Source organism: Simochromis diagramma, unplaced genomic scaffold (assembly GCF_900408965.1).
Source record: "Simochromis diagramma unplaced genomic scaffold, fSimDia1.1 OVJJ01000361.1, whole genome shotgun sequence".
NCBI lineage: Eukaryota > Metazoa > Chordata > Actinopteri > Cichliformes > Cichlidae > Simochromis > Simochromis diagramma.
Window position 1 is genome coordinate 8,503,700 of NW_024386860.1, and position 17,378 is coordinate 8,521,077.

The 17,378-nt window shown below is 40.2% G+C and overlaps 1 long non-coding RNA gene across 1 annotated transcript; it reads right to left on the minus strand.

The window, feature by feature from the left end:
• Positions 1–1,571: 1,571 nt before the first annotated feature.
• Positions 1,572–17,143, minus strand: LOC120732618. Its single transcript, XR_005695615.1, has 4 exons — positions 15,920–17,143; positions 15,478–15,484; positions 8,738–8,744; positions 1,572–1,582 (listed from the first exon to the last, which is right to left on the minus strand). It is a non-coding gene; the product is annotated as an uncharacterized LOC120732618 (long non-coding RNA).
• Positions 17,144–17,378: the final 235 nt, after the last annotated feature.

Here is a 17,378-nt window from a genome sequence, read left to right on the forward strand (position 1 = left end):
GGACCTTTCGCTGCTTTCACATGCACGCTGTTTTTGTGTTATTGTTTATTTTAGACTGAGAACTAAATACTTGCTATAAGATTTTGGTCATTTTAATGACTTACGATTAGGGCCAGCTGCAGAGTTGCTTTTAAAGAAAGAGGAAACACTATGAAGCAAGGAAACTAAACCCACCTGCTGACTGGTGCTACTTCCCAAGTGGAGAGAGAGAGCAGGGGGCAAATATGGCCCCAAGACAGAGGGTCTGTCACAGTGTAGCCAATGCCAGCCTGATTTCACGGTCGAGGTCCCCCAGAGAAGAGAAAGATGTGCCATTACTGCCTGTAAGGATATTTTCCACCAATAGGGGTCACTCTGTGTTTAGCAAAAACGGCCGACAGCTGATGGGAAAATAGTAACAAGAGGGAGAAAAGGGTAATCAGGATGCAGCGTGAATGAAGGTGAATGTGGAGGGAAAATTACATTGGTGAGAGTGGGTGGTCAAGGGGGAAATGACACAGGAGATGAGTGTGGACATTTGAGGGGAGACCAGATTGATCCAAGCAAATTAACCAAACAACAGTCAGATGGACAGGTACACAGAAAGACAAACGACAGATGCACAGACAGACAGCCGGGGCGAGTGAAAGCATGATGGAAATGAAAAAAAAAAGTGATTGAAAAAAGGAAGTGATGCAGGGTCTCCGCTGGGATGGATACCATTTGGCAAAAAAACCCATCCCCTAGTTCTGCTTCTCGAAAACTGGTCAGTGAACAGACTGAAAAGTTCTCAAAATCAGACCCTCAGTGACAGCTATGGTGATATGATCCTCAGGGAGTGAAAAGGATGGATTAGTCCATTTTTATTGCTTGGCGAATGCACCCAACAGCCCTGCCTTCTCATCAATCATTCACAGTATACTCCTATTCCCCAGTAAGCTGCCCCCTCGTCCTCCTTTTTCTCCTTCCAAATTCTCTCTTTCCCCATTCTTCTTTCGTTCTGTCTGTTCTCCATTGTCAGTCCTCTGAGCCTCGGAGCACAAGTTGAGATACATTAAAGATGAATGGGCAGGGATCTTCCCATAGGATCCCATCTTAAGTTTTCGATGGATTGAAGTCTGTTCTATTCTCCTTTCACTCCCCTATATTGGTAATCCTTAATGTGAAGTGAGAGTTGAAGAGTGTTTTCAAGGTAACCCTCCTCCCCGACAATTAGCAAGAGCTTAACAGGCATCCAGCCAAAAGATTCTACTCACAATTTAACAGTCAGGGAAACTCCTCATTAGAGAGTTGCACTTTCAAGAAACTGTTAACAAATAATAATAGTAATAATACATACACCCCAGCTATCCTAGAATAGAATAAATGGAGTCTAAGCTTTAGAGGACAGAAACCTTCAGCCCTCTAGAGACCGACCAAAGCTTTCTACTGGGGTTAGGTTAGTGCAAGGTTAGCCGCAGAGCTGTGGCCTTGTTAGATAAAGGGGAAAAACAAATACACAAAACAAAAGACTACAGTCTTTTGTGCCTAAGATTTAAAAATCTGAAGCTCAAATATTTTAGATTTTTAGAAATGATTCATGCTCACTTGGCCAGAAATAATCCTTCACTTGATGTGGGTTAATATCCACAACATTTGCAAAGCTTAGCTTAATTTAGCCTTGCCAAACCTTTGTGTACTCAGGTGACTACCTATTCAAACTGGATTTTGTTCAGTGTTAATTAGAGTTAAGCTTTTTAATAAAAACCATCCATCCAGTTTTTTCCGCTTATCCAATTCTGGGTCGCGGGGGGCTGGAGCCATAAGACAAGTGGCAGGGCTGACAAACAGGCCACTCACATTTATGAGCAATTTAGAATAGCCTCGTGAGAGGAGGTCAGCAAAGGGAGAACATGCAAACTCTGGTAAGATTTTGGATTCAAAAAGAGGAACTGCTGATCACCATGCTGCCCATGACATAGTGTCACTGTTAACAGTTCATAAAAATGGATTAATTGAACAGTCTAATAGGTTACTACCCTTGGCTGCTTAAAGGGAGGCACACTCGTGGACCAACACCATCTCATGGTGCTGCAACAAGTTATTATGCCATGGTGTAAAATAAATGCCCTTTTTTCAGATGCTACCTGATTTATACATCAGAGGGATGAGAGCTCTGTTTTAGAAAATCAAAAGATCTACTTTTGATTTTTTAATTGAAAGTTAGATTAGTGCAGTTTAATATTTTGAAAGTTTGTCAACAAGCAAACTGTTGTTCTTTGACAAAATGGCACAAACCTCACCCTCTGATGGGAACAGGCTGAAGGTAGCATAAAAGTCAAATGACTTTCAGTTTAGGGACTGCACTTCAACTCTCACAAAGCTTTGGTATCATTGCTCTTTCCTTCAGATTCCTTCACCTGCTGTTTACTTTCACTTAGTAGGGTAAAGGAAAAGATACTAGTCTGAGTTAAACATAGTGTTTTAGCAGATGTTCCATAGCTCTGAATGTCTCCAAATACAGATTCTAAGACAGAAGTGAAAAACAACAACAAAAAAACACCAACTCCAGATTAACCACTATTTGACAAATTGCAATGAAAACAAGCTACGTGGACACCTTTGTGCATCTTTAAAAAGATTATTAATATTTCTTCTCCACTCAGAGATCAAAGTCATTTCCCTCATTTATTTGAGGAGAAAATGAATTTTCGTGCTGCGCCTTGTCTAATATTTGAGTGTCTGCAGTGCATCCTGGGTGATTAACACTCGATTGTGCTTGTCCAGATTTGAATGCTCCAGTAAGGTGTTGCCTTAGGTATTTTGATTTCTGTCAACCAAAGGAAATGACAAAATGAAACGCTATGCTATGAAAATCGTAAGCTGCTGTCAGAAGCACTGTCGCAGTCCATTTTTTTGAATGCGAAGAGGCTCAATGTGCCTCTTTAAAACTTTTACTGTACCTCCTCCACACAGAGAATTTCCCTAATGTCTCAGAATTTCTTGAAATTATGCATCCTGAAAATTATTTTAAGAAAATCTGCTCTCCGCTTTGGGAACTCCTCAAAATCAAACGCCTCACACTCACAGAAGTGTCTTTTTGTCTGTGACGTAAAGCATCTTCAAAAGAAGTGTCTTTATGTGTGTTTAAGTGTTAGAGTGGATTGGCTAGAGCTCCCCGTGTTCACAGTTAAGCTACAGGAGCTCTCCATGTCAATATTAGTGTTTACATTCACACTGAAATGGGACTCAGTTTGTTACTCCTGAGGATAGAAGCCTAATCCGCCCTTATGTTGCTCTTTTAATATCCTTAACATTTATTTTTCAAGTCAGATTTCTTTTATTGATTTACTTTTTAAAAAAAAATGTATTCAGACAATTAAATTGAACTCAGCGTGTCAGTAACCCACCTTTAACTAAAGCGCTTTCCACTGGAATTATAAAAGACCCCCTAGACAGCAGCAAGTACTGTATAAGTAGCTGTTTCCCCATACTGTTTGTCTACTAGTTAGTCAAGGGTTAAAAAAGATGTACAGGATCGTTGTTTGAACTTCATATCCAGCACAGACAAATGATATGTGTGTCTTGCTAATCTGAGTTTTGATAGAGTCGCCTTTGGAGATAAAACGAGATAGAGCACATGCCACATCAAAGCATCAAAGCAGACTGAGATGCAGATGGACTTTGTGTCCCTTCATTACACATGCACTAAACCTCTTGGCTGTGATTTCACTTGCTACTGGTGAAGGGATTCGTGGCTACTTAACCAGCTGTAGGCCGGTTGGGAGAAATGGTCAAATGCGTTTATTTCTCTCAATTGCTATTACTGTCTGTACCTTCATCACTAAACGGTCCTTACAGAACCTCATTTCCTGTATCAGATAAATCGTCGGCCTTTTGTTCCCCATCTGTCTGTCTCTCTGTCTTCATTTCTCCTCCAACTTGTCTCTCGCTTGCTCCTATTCTGTCTTTTACACACACACACACACACACGCACACGCACACGCACACGCACACGCACACACACACACACACACACGCGCACACACACGCATGCACACACACACACATGTGTAGAGTTGGGATCTGGGTGCCATGACAACAGGGCACGTCAAAATCCAATTAAATGGGACTTCCTCCCACTTCACCAGACCGACAAATAACTTCCTCCTACCCTCTTTTCCCCTTTGCATGGAAATAACTTTAGAATGTTTAAGTTATTCACATCTGCAGTCTTGTAAAGTTGATAAGATTATTATGTCAAATCAGACTGGTGGAGGAAATCAGTGGGTGAGGGGGTCAATTTTCTTCAAAATGAGTAAGTGCTAACCTGCAGCACATATGCTATTTCTCTACAGATGGTTCCAAACTGCACAATAAGAAAATTCATGCATGTAGTCATGCAATAAATTAGCAACTAAATGCATTACAACGTGTCCAAAAAACCCTCCCATTGTGCTATAATGTTTAAACAGGCTTTATGCTCTCAGAGTGAAGCAACCCATTGAATCATTGCTTACCCTTCTCCTGACAAGTGCCATATTGAATGATACATGTTCAATGGGGTGATCCAAATGCAAAAAAACAGAAACATGATATACAACAAATGTAAAAAAGGCACACTAACATGCTGTGGCAAAGCTAACTTCCTTAAGATCTCGGCTTGTATAGCTTTTCAATGAAGCACACATCTGTAGATGCCCATCTGCTGCTAGGTTTTCACAGTGTGTTAAACGGAGTGGGCATCATCAATCACTGCCACCCCCACATAGGCACTGCCAAGCCCCCAGAGAGAGATGCAAGAGCTGGGCAAGACAGAGAACCAGGCTCCCTGCCTCCAGAGAGAAACAGCTTAGATATTACGCCTCCGAGAGGCTGGCCTGGTAATGTCCCTCAAGGGCTGCCTTCATGCTGCGCTCAGTGGCTGCCGGGGGACAGGCTGCTGCTGCAAGACAAAACGCATGAGCCTGAGCATCACATTAACGCTGTGGCAAGCCTTGGGAGGCCTGCCACTGCAGATTGAAAGGCCAGCTCCTCCACCACAATTAAAAAGAAAATGATTAACAATTAGCCTGCTAGACAGAAATAAACAAGCGGTTTGCTGAGACAACTTTTCCACTGCTGTAGACCCATTTGCGTAATGGGGGTGCATGTATATTTTGTGCAAGATAGTGAAGTGCACTCCATGTGCTGATGAGTGTTCATAGCCCACGGGGCTTAGCAGGGTTTGTGCCTCCTACACCATGCTGCCCAAACCCACGCACTCCACTCGTCTGAGCAGAGAGAGGAAAGAGAGCGAGGTCGCCTGTTTAGGTTGTAGCGTACTGTTGGCCTCAGCACCACTCGTGTTGCTCTGTTGTCGACAAAAATGTTTTTTTTTTCCAAATAAAAAAATGGCTGGTTTCATCCTTGTTCTTTGGGGGGCATTATTCAAATCTTTATATTTCCCTGTCTTGTTTAAGCTTATTGTGAAACGGCCCTCGTGACACTTGTCGAATGCTGACTCAGAGTGACTTTTATAAATTGCAAAATAAATCAAAAGACACAAGAGAAAACACACTTGATAAAAATCCTCTGACAATTGAATGATAAATTTGCTGGCCTGTACCCGAATGTGCTCTGGATTGCCTGGAGGTTATTGCTGTGTACTTTATCCACCATTGGTCATTCATCACCTGGGCGCAGTCTCAGCCCCTCACTGACATATGCAGAGAGAGAGAGAGAGAAAGCAGATGCAGGCAGGTATCTTTGTGGTGTGAGGACAAGCTAATCTAACGAGTCACAGATGATTGGTGCAGTTTTGGTGGAAGTACCACAACCCTTCATGACACTTTTATTGATTGAGAATCTGTTATATAGGTGACTGAGTGAACGAGGGAGAGATTTCAGTGAACAACTTTCACAGGTGCTATTTCTGCGACAGAAAGTAGTTCCAATGAAAAGTGTTCGCAGTAAAGTTTGGGGATTCTCCTTAGTTTCTGGAACAACATGCTGATTTTTATAATTTTTTTTTAATGTGATGGGAGCATCTCTCAAAACCTTTCGTGCATAAACTGAAGTTGTGAGTGGGAAAAATATATGTGAAGCTCATAGTTTGGTTAAATCATAATCATATGAAACGTCTGGGACTGCAATCATTATGATATAGGTCAACACATCGCAGACACAGAATGACTGAGGGCTATAAAGCTGAAGAAAACATGTGAAGACAGCATCACAATCCAAGGTTGCTATATTTACCAAAACGATGCTCTCATTCCACATCTAAGATTTTCTTGCTTCACTCTGTTTATTCACGTAGGCTTGAAAAACAGAGTGCAAAGCCACGCAGCTACAATATGGGGGCAAAAATCAAACCTATAACAACATCTTAATATTACAGTGACCACCATGAGCAATCAAACAAACCGCAGATCTGTAATCAGCTCCGTAACTGTTGTAGTTGCAGTTTTCACCTCATCGTGTGACCACCTGCTGAAACTGATAGCATTAAAGGCAGGAACTCTGTGTTACGGACAACATCTTCCTTGTTTTCTTCTCAATACATTAAGAATTTCTCTCCATCAGTTACTCTGGTGCAGCAACAGTGCGATGCTTGACACCCTTTTTTGCCTGGAAAAATTCCCAAACAGTGTGAAAGTCTCCCACATTTAAATTATGCATATTCATAAATCATAATCATGGCTGAGGCTCCGTAAAACTTCATTACATATTCATACACTGGGACTTTTCTCACATATACAACTTAAAGTACTTGTAAACTCTAAAAGTTCAGCAGCATACGGAATTAACAGGGATTACAGGAAGTCAATATGCAGAAACAAGGATTTCTGTTCTGGTTAGGGGTCACTGCATCTTCAAACCACCGTATTTAAAGATTAATGGCTAATTACAATTAAAACACTCCAAGTAAATTCATCTAAATGTATGTGAGACACAAGCATGCTCAGATTTAACATGTAAATCCTGCAGTAGCTCATTGCACCTTATTACTACAAGCTTAGCAAGTGCTGCTGTTGTTTGCTTGGCTGATGATGCCTGGAAATGAAGTGTGAAACAAATGCTGCCCAGTGTAATGTAGATAGTCTGAGTTAAGAATTTAAAAAAAAAGAAGGGAAAAGCAAAAGAGGGACCAAAGCTACAATCAACACATGGCTAATACGTAGTAGAGAACAAATAAAGTGACAGACCTGCAGCTGTCATTTAGAAACAGTGGACATCTTGCCAAACGTCTTACTTCAGCACACAGGGAACGTGTTTTCCTTTGAACTGCTGCCGTTTATTTCTCATCCTTCTGTCAGGAGAAAGCTGCAGCATGTCGGCAGTGCACTCACCGCCTTTGTCTTGTAAATTCAACTTCTGACATCCGCAACACTGTGGAGGGTTGTCGTTCGACAGAAATAGACTTTTGTTTTTGTTTTTTTGGTCTCTTTTTTTTCTCCCTTTCCTCACAACAAAGCACCTCTGTATCAAAACCGCAATGGGTGTACCTTGAAGTAGGAGCCATATATAGAAATCATGTAAATCAGGCATGAATTAACACTGAGGTGGCGGAACATTTCAAACACCTTCAGAAAAATGATGATGCTGGCAATGACAGAGGAAAGGATTTTGCTTTCCTTTTTTTTATATAAAGGAGTCAAGCAATCCAAAAATGTCCTTTGTACTAATGGAGCACAGGAACATTTGGTAGTACCTCAGATAAATTAATGAAAACAAATGCTCTTTTTTTCATTAAGAGCAGCGCAATTAATACCCCAGTGGTTTCGATATTGCTTTTCAGCTGAAAGTCTTCAGACTAAACTTGTACGTATTTTGAAGCAAAAATAAAAAGTTTTTTTCGAGATCAATACATAATAGCCTGAGATTTAAAAATACTGTGCCGGTACACTGCACAGTCTGATGTGGGATCAATGCAGAAATGCATCTGGTTCACAGCAGGAGAGATGGAGAGTGGATCAATAATAAGCAAATTTCCAGGAATTGCAAGAGGTATCGACTATTTAATTAGCCATTTCTCTCAAAAGGTGCATCAAAGACTCATGATAAAGAAACGCTAATGGGCCTTTGTGAGAAGACTACAATGTGCAGATGAATTGCAGGACAAAGACAGAAGCCATGCATGGATTATGAAAGTCAGCTGTCATCTGCAGCCTTATTCAAGCCTCGAGACAAGGAATGAGCGCGTTTAATGCACATGTTGTAAATGTGTTCATTTTGTATTCTCGAACATGGTACAATAAATAATTTATTCTTACTTTTTTTCCCTGTCTTACAGATTCCTTGAAAAGAAACTAACAATGAACAGATCCCACCAACAAGTGTCTGTTTATGTTGTTTGTCAGTAACAAACGTACAACGTAAAGCTCCAGCTGGTCCGCAGGTTCAAACCGACTCCCTTTTTTGGCTGCTAGGAAGAGTCCCAACCGCTACAACACAGTGATGCTCCTAATCAATGTAAATATTAACTTTAAAGATGTGATTCTTTCCTTCAGAGTAGCTTCTGGTACTGATAAGGTCACATTTAAATTAAATGCTAAATGATAGCAAGTAAACACTGATATCACAAACTGGCATTTAGGAGTTTAAAATCACAAAATATGCTTCACAATAAACTTTTTCTTTAGTAAATACAGAAATTTTGGCACTTTCTTGCCTGCTTTCTCTTTTAAAGATAGCACCTTTGTCAGTGTCTTGCTCCTCCGAGCAAGGGGACTAATCTTTCAGAGGGGTTTAATAGAGAATAAAGACAAATACACAGTAAAGAGAAAGCAGAAACAGCTGGCCTGTGGATTCAAACACGAGGTGAATCATGAAAAATACACAGCGAGAAGTCCGAGAAGAAAAATCTGATAGATGCCTCGGTGAGGCAGAGAGAAGTAAAAATGCTTACACACTGAGGCTGAGTGACGCTTATGGGCATTCGAGTTTTTCTTGTGATGACTCCTCTCATGATTTATGTAGGTATAGACGTCTCCTCTGACCTTGAGAGCTGCTTCACTTTGTGCTGATGTTCGGGTTAACAGGGGATTGTGGGAATTGGAGGTCCCTTGGAGGCTTTTTTTCCATGACCTCACACAGATTTTTGCTGTGTGCTGGTATCATGATCAATATCCACCTGAGTTCATGTGGGTTTTTCAGAGATATAAGGTACTGATGATGGATTGAGGTTTTGATATTGCTTTGAACCCACCATCCCTGGAAAATTTATTTTTGATATTTTGCCAGTGTGCAGAACATTGAGTTTATAAAATCAACTTTGCTTTTAAAATATAAATGTGAAATGAACAGTTTCTAGAAACTGCTGTGATTTTGGGATGATTCCATTAAAATTTAAACCCACTTTTCTCCATTAGCACTTGATAAGACTGAAAATTCATAAGTAATAACATTTTATTTGGGTAAATTTTCCATTTCTACGTATCAATTAGTAATTAATTCTGAATAGATGGACATTTTTCATTTCGCCTCACCTCCAATATCTCTCTTCTGTCATTTGAAAGATTAATGATGATCAACTGAGGCTGACTTTCATAAATTCACATCGGCACCCTGAGGCGGATGTTCGAATCTACTAAACCAGTGTATTCCTCCAAAGATTTTAAATATTCAGATGAGTCCCTGAGGCTTTGACACAATAAAAGCTTATTTATAGGGGCATGGCAAACACACCTTGCATCTTAATGCACTGACAGAGGAATAAGATGAATAGCGTGGTTACATCTGTATCATGTTCATGCTATATCAATCTGTCACTGTGCCGCGGCTGGTTATTCAATATTGTCCTTGGCCTCAAACTTCACGAAGTGAGATTTATGCTGTCATGCTTGAGCTTGCAAGCTCCAAATCACAGGCTCAAAATAGTGTGGAGGCATTTGATTTTGCTGATTTGGAAATGATCTCTTCACTGATGGAAACTGCATCCAGGCGTCTTTTTGTTTTACAATTTTGTTAGGAAGAGATTGATGTACAAACTAACACAAATTATAATAACCACACCATAATATGGAAATGCTGTACAATCCCTTTGTTGACTGTTATTACTTCTATGCAGTGCGCTAAATCTGAAATAAATAACCCGGTTAACTTAAATTTAAACAAATTTTTCTTTACGGGAACAAGAAAAATCATATGTCCTTATTGATCAAATGTTAAATACATGAATTTGGGGATAAATTATGTGTGACTGGTGTTAAAATGAATGTGTTTTTTTATCCCACATTTGTCATTTTGATTAAGAATAATCATTTGGGGCCCCCATTCAGCTCAGTGGGATGAGCAGGCGACCATATGCCGCATGGCTGAGAGCGGCACGGGTTCTAATCCGAGCCGGCTAACCCCATGTCTTCCCCTCTCTCTCTCTCTCCCTCTGCTTCCTGTCACACTTCACTGTACCCTTTGACATAAAGCCCTAAAAAAAGGCCAAAAAATAATATATATAAATATATAAAGAATAATCATTTGCATTATATTTTAAGCTGTAATTTGGTCCATCTGTGTGCAGGTAATCCCTGCGCACAGATACATTGCATTTCCTACACCAACTGCTGACTTCGTTACATGGGTCTGAAAGCGTGTTATCTCTGTTTAGGCCCTTTCTGGTTTTTCCTGTTGGGGGCAACCTTCCAGTCGACTTCTCAGATGTCGTGTGTCAAGCTCTTTTGAGAGCTCAGTAAGGAAGACCCATCATGGATTGATGATACCATTCTTGAGTTTAGGGTGCTGAGCTGTGAAAAAGGTTTAGGCATTCAGGGTAGCAATGTCAAGTTGTACCACAATACCATGGGCTACCTTTATGTTTTACACTTGCAGGTGGAGGTGCCAACCATCTGGTCCTTAGTATCTACACCTCCTTTGGTCTTGTTGTAGAATGTGATTAATTGTGTTTTTTCCCCTTTCTTTCTATTTCCATCCAACATTTTGTTGTGATACATCATGCTCAGGAGTACAACAGCCATTGGTTTCTTGCTGGCATAGCTGACTGTGGTAAGGCTGCCATTGAATGCAAACTCTGTGCAGTAAACCTCACATGACTCGTCGCTTTCATCAGAGGAAGGATGTCTACGTTGTCCTATTGAACAACTGCTGGACTTTCTCCCCCCCCCAGATTCTTCTGAACATTTCCCCCCCGTTTATCTCCCTGTGAAAATAATCCCAGATATTGCATAGAGGATGCATGCATCACAAACCCAGGAGATGTTTAGGCCATACTTGACCGTCTTGTGCTGTAGAAATTTGAACCTACCCCTGAATAGCACAAGCTGTTTGTCTACAGTGACACAATCACTGGGGATTAATTGCTGCCTGAATGCTGAATGAATACTGCCTGATAGTTCTTGCTGTTTGAAATAATCTATGTGGTAAATAAATTGGCCCACTTATGGAAGCTTGGGGTAGTAATTCAAAAACTACAATTTAGTAAAATGTATAAAAGGTAAGTTAAAATTGAATGTTTTTTGAGGAATAGCCAGAAGATCAAATGAGAACAACTTTACATTAATTAGATATTGCTAGAAAACAACCTAAATGACCCACTTATGCATATTAAACTAAAATGTTAAGTTTTAAATGTGTAGCATAAATAAATTCTGCTTTTTTTTTTTTTTTTTTTTAGTAAATACCATAATCCTGTGAAGCTTTTCTTTTTGTGCATATCTTGGTAACGATAAAACTTTGTAACTGCACACTTGCACACGGGCATGGTTATCTGTTGCATCCATCCATCCATCCATCCATTCGCTTCCGCTTATCGTTTTCAGGGTGGCGGGGGGTGCTGGAGCCTATCCTAGCTGTCATAGGGTGTTACGACCCGTCTAGGGCCAGGCCATAACATGAGCGAGGCACTCGCTTCCCCCTCAAGACCCAAGCAGTCACACGAAACAAATCCGTTAGATATGAGGTGATTTATTTACAATGTGAATAAAGAGAACCAAAACGGGAGTGTCAACACTTCAGGGTGAGCCAAGGCCAAAACAATAAACAAAACAAACCTACACAAATCCCGCACCCCTGACCTTACCAAAACAAAGTCAAAAATAAAGACAGAGTCTAACCTCCTTAACCAACTCAAAACAGGAGAAAACGGGTGGTCAAAAGAAACGGCAGCTCACCCCTACCCACTCCAGTTCCACAATTTTCAAGCGTATACTGCAGCCAGCGGCTACCACAGGACTACTGCTGGGTGATGAGGAGAAACGCGAGGACCTCTCCCGCTGTAGCACTCCAGCCTCCTTTTAATGGGCGGGTCCTCCAGCTGGATCCAATCACGCCGGGGCAGTATGTCCACGCACCAATCGGAACAGGGCCCTGGCACAGCTAAATTAACATAGGAAAAAAAACACAACACCTGCACAAACAAACACATGGACATACAAGTTCGTAACAAGGGCGAGAGGTGGGGTACACCCTGGACAGTGTTGGGAAGGTTACTTTTACAATGTATTCCATTACAGAATACATGCCCCAAAATGTATTCTGTAACGTATTCTGTTACGTTACTCATTGACAGTAACGTATTCTGAATACTTTGGATTACTTAATATATTATCATGCTTTTTACAACTACGTGAATGTACTATTGCTGTGTGATTTATAACTATTACTGAAGGTCCGCGGCTCCGAACCGTAGTAAAGGGACCTCTGACTAATACGGCGGGGTCCCTGTCGGCTCGTAGCCGGAAAAAAGCTTTACTTTGTTGTGTGGGTCAACTTTGCTTGCGACAGAGAGAGGCGTTGACAGGCTGCTTCAACTGAACTTATTGTTTTCGGAGGAAAACACAAACACGGTGTACAGTTGAGTCTTAATAACGTACTTACAACTGGGCTCGTCAGGCACTCTTCTTGGCTGCAGTGGTTATTATTATATTTATATGCTTCCAGCTCCCGTTTTTGCTCGGTGACAGCTCGTACTTTTCCACTATCCTTTTTCTCCCTCCTCTTGCTCACAGACACATAACATGTATGGCAGTCCATTCTCCCTGCAACACGGACTACACTGCCCATGAGGCTACATTCTTTAGAGCTATGCCTGTAGAATTCTGCCTGTTAGCTTAGCACAACAACAACAAAAAGGTGCTCTCTCACCCAGGAAACACACAGTTGCAGAGAGAGAGAGTGTCACCCTGTAACCATGGCAACCGTAATGCTGCCACCTGGAACAACAGAACGTAGCTGTCAAACAAAACCCAAACAATCCTGACCCGCCACAATATGAAACAGGAAAATATCGCAGTGTAATCCATTTATTTCAACAAAGTAACTGTATTCTAAATACCACCTTTTCAAATGGTAACAGTAACGGAATACAGTTACTCATATTTTGTATTTTAAATACGTAACGGCGGTACATGTATGAGAGCTGGAATAGGGTCTAGTCCATAGTGACCCTCTGCAGGATAACGTTAAGCTGGATTGTGTTTTATTAAACCAGAAGTGTCATTATTGCTTGAATTGTGGAAGATAATCCACAGCGACAAGGAGATAGAAAAATAAAAATGAAAGGAATGGCAATCAGTTATGTGACTCACTTATTATGAACATAGCTAAATAGCATAAGCGTGCTCACACTCAAATGCTAGTTAAAATCAATTCAATTCAGTATTATTTATATAGCACCAAATCACAACAACAGTCACCTCAAGGTGCTTTATATTGTAAGACAACAATCCTACAATAATAAGCATGACAACAAAACCAGATGTTATAAATGCAATGCAGAAAGTCTGTTACTGCAAGAAGCACTTCAGTAACACAACACAACCCATTAAGCATTAGTAAAGTGTTAGTAAATAAAGCATTGCTTGTACATATAAGTATGTAATTTATAAATACAAATACAATTGTTGTTCTTTATAAATCATTTATAATGCCTACATATTCACACATTTAATGACAGTGTGTTTTTATGTTTTATAAACAGTATAATTGCTAATAAAGTAGGAGCTGTTATTGGTTTAAAGCATGTTTATTTAGTAAGTGTTCAGCAAATTATTTCGAAGTATATTTATAGAAATGACGGCTCAGATATTTTATATTGATTATAACCATCGAATAATGGTCTTGATTAGGTGCAGTAACATCCCTGTTTCATACAGGCTGGATTTTTGAGATTCCATGGAAACGCCCTTTGATTGGGGATTGTCCTTGATGGGGGAGATACATCCCTGATTGCTTCCTTAGGAGCTGCTCTGAGTTTTCATTGTGCCGGAAGAGGAGAGCATACACTACGTTCATTTCACCCGTGTGAGCGCTCAGCACTGGACAACTTGGCTTCTTTGTTTAATTCAGGAGCACGTTAGAAATAAACCTGACTTGATGCTGATTTTTCTGAAGAAAAGCGACTGATTTCAAAACAGAGGGAAGTTGATTTAAGAAATTTCAAACTCTTGAACATCATAGAGACATTTTTCTTGCATTGTTGGTTTAAAAACCAAAGTCCTTATCAAACCCACCAGAGCAATCACACAGGCGTTTGGTGATTAGCAGTCACTATCACTGAAACACAACATATTGACATTTTAATGCTAATATTAATATTTAATGTTAATTATACATTGAGTACATTTATAGTTAACTTATTTATAGTTTTTAAAACATTTTTTTTTTCACAATTTTCGTTATAAAATGTAATAAAGATTAAATACAACATGCTTTTTGAAACAGACAATTGCTCTGGTAGACTTCAAATGTATTTTTTAGTCTTTTAGTGGGGGACAGGGGCATAGCTTCAGACTAATACAAATAACTGCTAAGAGTTTATTCTGAAAAATGCATCTAGAAGTTGAAGTTACAGAAGTGTGACTGCTCAGCTTAGGTTTGAAATTTGCTACTTTTCAAAAACAGCCTTTTCTTTGCTGAACAAAACTGCTGACTATGATCAATACTCTTTGTCACACTCAGCAGAGGGAACATAAATACACAAATAAATTCAAAGATAAAGAGCAGGACAACGTGGAGCCTATACCACCATTAGTGGTTAGTACAAACATAATTAATACTAGAAATATAATTACAGCATGATAGGCCCAGACTGTATCCAATACATTTATCTAGTACTGCAGAAATCCCATCTCATCACACAAAGCTAACAATCAAAACCAGCGCCTGGATCTCTTTTTGTGAATTCTTCACAACATATCGATTGTAAGTGCAGCTGTATCTGACTATAAATGCCTGTGCTAATGGAGCTCAGTCTGGGCAAGAACATTAAGTAATTTGTGTCATCTGTCTAAGATGGTCATCAGCTGATCTTACTATGTGCCAATTGCATACTCATTCCTAAGATAAAGCATCCTGTACTGCACCATCTGTTAGTGCTGATACTAAATGGTACTCGCTAATAAAGCTTCCAATTCAGTTCAATCCTCTAGCCGTCAACAACCATAGGCTGAATATAAAATATTGGTGTAGCCACTGTGACATTATCCATTGTTATGTGCGCTCGCATTTTGAAACACTCAGTTAGATGACTGCCTGTTGTAGTCTTTTATTTATTTATATTTCAGAGAAGATGTGACTGACTGAAAACCTGATTTTGCTGCCAGCCTACATTGTAGTACATCCTAAAGCAAATGCTAGTTTATCATCTGATTCATTCTAAGCAGGACCCTAGTTTACAAAATGAACATCCTTCCATATTAAAGAAGATTTGAATCCATAAACGAATTAAGAAAATATCTGCAGAAGTAATAAAACAAGGGAGATGTTTAGTTGTTTCATAAAACTTACATACATTTTGGGTTTTTCTGCAATAAAAGGAGTCACCCCCTCCTTTTGGTCATTAAATAAGGCCCAGACAGTCATTTTTTGAAAGTTATTCAATAGAAAAAAAAAGAATATGGCACTCGTATACTTTAAATTAATCACATTTTATATATGTGCCTAGAGACTGACCACATATGTAGGCACCAAAGGCGTACTCACAGGTGTTCACATGCCGAAGAGGTGAACTTCACCTTCAGACTTACAGTTTTTTTCAATCGCTAACAAGCGCCTACCCATACTTCAGATACTTTTTCTAAACTCTTAACACAGACTCACACCTACAAAACACAATTGGCCAAATGGATAATTTTCTTCCCAAAAATACATTTTGTTAAATATATACTAACTCTTCATTTCAAAATAGAACACATCTTTCTCTGCACACACTAACTGTACAAAAACACTATAAATCTGACTCAAAATGAAATTAGTCTGTCAAAGAATAACACTTGTTTTCACTTCACAAGGTACATGCAGTCAATCAAAGTACACCAGGTTTCAAAATACTGGCTATTATTGACATTACAAAAACTGCATAGACTTTTATGTTTCAGTTTTACAGGTATTTGCATGCGAAACATGCAATCCACTATTTTGACACCAGAAATGTCTTGGTTGGTAACTGTATGTCCACATGTACAGTAATGTTCACATTCAAAAGCATTCCAGTAAAAAGCAAACAAGTTTTTGTTTCTTTACTGTTTGCTACAGGAGGTACAGTAGAAACACGGTATGATAGGACAGAGAAAGTTTTACAGTATTGCTTACAGTGAACAAAATATCCATGAAACACACAAGAGCATTCTGAACAAAAAAACAACAGCAAAAAGCCAAGATAAAAAGGGGGGGAGGGGGAGGGGGGCTAAAAAAAGGCAAAAAATTTGCATCTAATCTCTGCGATCTTCAGGGTTAGGCCACATGTTTTCATCAACATCACATCTGATGTTATCCAAGTCGATGCACCTGGGATAAAACCGCCTGGTATGTCGGATCCACCCTTGGCAATCGTCAACTGTGATGTCCCCTGAGCCAGCATCCATGGCTTCAAGGAGGGACATCTGGTCATGTGGCTGATGGTCATAAACCTTCCACCGCCATGCAGAAAATAACTCCTCTATGGGGTTGAGGAAAGGTGAATAGGGTGGAAGGAAGAGACTTACCAGTCTTGGGTGGACTTCAAACCATGTTGTTATTGCTTGCGAGTGATGGAAAGCCACATTGTCCCAGGTAATTACAAAGGTCCTCATGTTTTCACCCTCCTGACCCTGCTCTGGAACCAGGCGCTGGTGGAGATCATTGAGAAAGGCAAGCAAGCGCTCTGTATTATAGGGTCCAACCTGACATCTGTGAAGGAGTAATCCTGCATTTGCAATTGCTGCACACATGGTAATGTTTGCCCCTCTCTGTCCTGGCACATCAACTGTGGCCCCCCTTTGGTTTCCAATTACATTTCGTCCACGTCGACGCCTTTTGGCCAGATTGAATCCTGCCTCATCGATGTATATGAATTCATGAGGGGCCTGGTGTCATGGTCTACGGTGGGTGGCTGGAGTTTCCATTAGGCTCCTGAACTGACCTGGGATCCGCCCCTGGGCAGGGCCAACTCCAGCTCCTGCACACCTGGAGCCTATTGCAGGCAATCAAGCCAGGGGGATTTA